The sequence below is a fragment of the Nannospalax galili genome, unplaced genomic scaffold (genome assembly GCF_000622305.1).
Source record: "Nannospalax galili isolate Female #2095 unplaced genomic scaffold, S.galili_v1.0 scaffold898, whole genome shotgun sequence".
NCBI classification, from domain to species: domain Eukaryota; kingdom Metazoa; phylum Chordata; class Mammalia; order Rodentia; family Spalacidae; genus Nannospalax; species Nannospalax galili.
In genome coordinates, this window is record NW_008342399.1 from 3,553,437 (window position 1) to 3,554,032 (window position 596).

Below are 596 nucleotides of genomic sequence, written 5' to 3' on the forward strand. Positions count from 1 at the left end.
GTGCTGGGAGGAAGCTGAAGTGGGAGAGATGGGAGGGGTGTCCTGTCCATGAGAGGATGTAGGGGCAGGGGTGTCTGAGGCAGGGGGGTCTGGAGTTGTAGAAGAAGACACAGGAGGGGTAAATGGGGTATTTGAGGTAGAAGTCAGACTTGGGGAGACCAGGGAGTATTTGGTAATGAGGTGTTTAAGATTTTGGATTTCCTTGATTAAAGGGGAATTGAGAGAGTGAATGTCAGACTCAGAATGCTGAGGAAGGGAGGGGGAAGATTGCAGAGAGGGAGTTTGAGGGGGAGAAGGGAGGGGAGTTGGGCTGGCCCCTGGACTGGAAGGCAAGGGAGGGTATAGTGATGGGAGGGCAGGGGGAAGACTTGGTTGTGCCTCGGGCTCAGGAGCAGGGGGGTCTTGGGGCTGGGTTCTGATAGGGGGCAGGTTATCAGCTATGGAAGGATCAAAAGCAGAGTCAGAGGGGTAGGGAGGAGGGATAGGGGCAAAGGCCCCTGGAGTTTCAGGATCTGGTGGGACTGTCTTTAGCCAGGAGGACCTGGTGGGAAGAACATTTGACACAGAGGGAGGGATTAGCACGGAGGTCAAGAAAG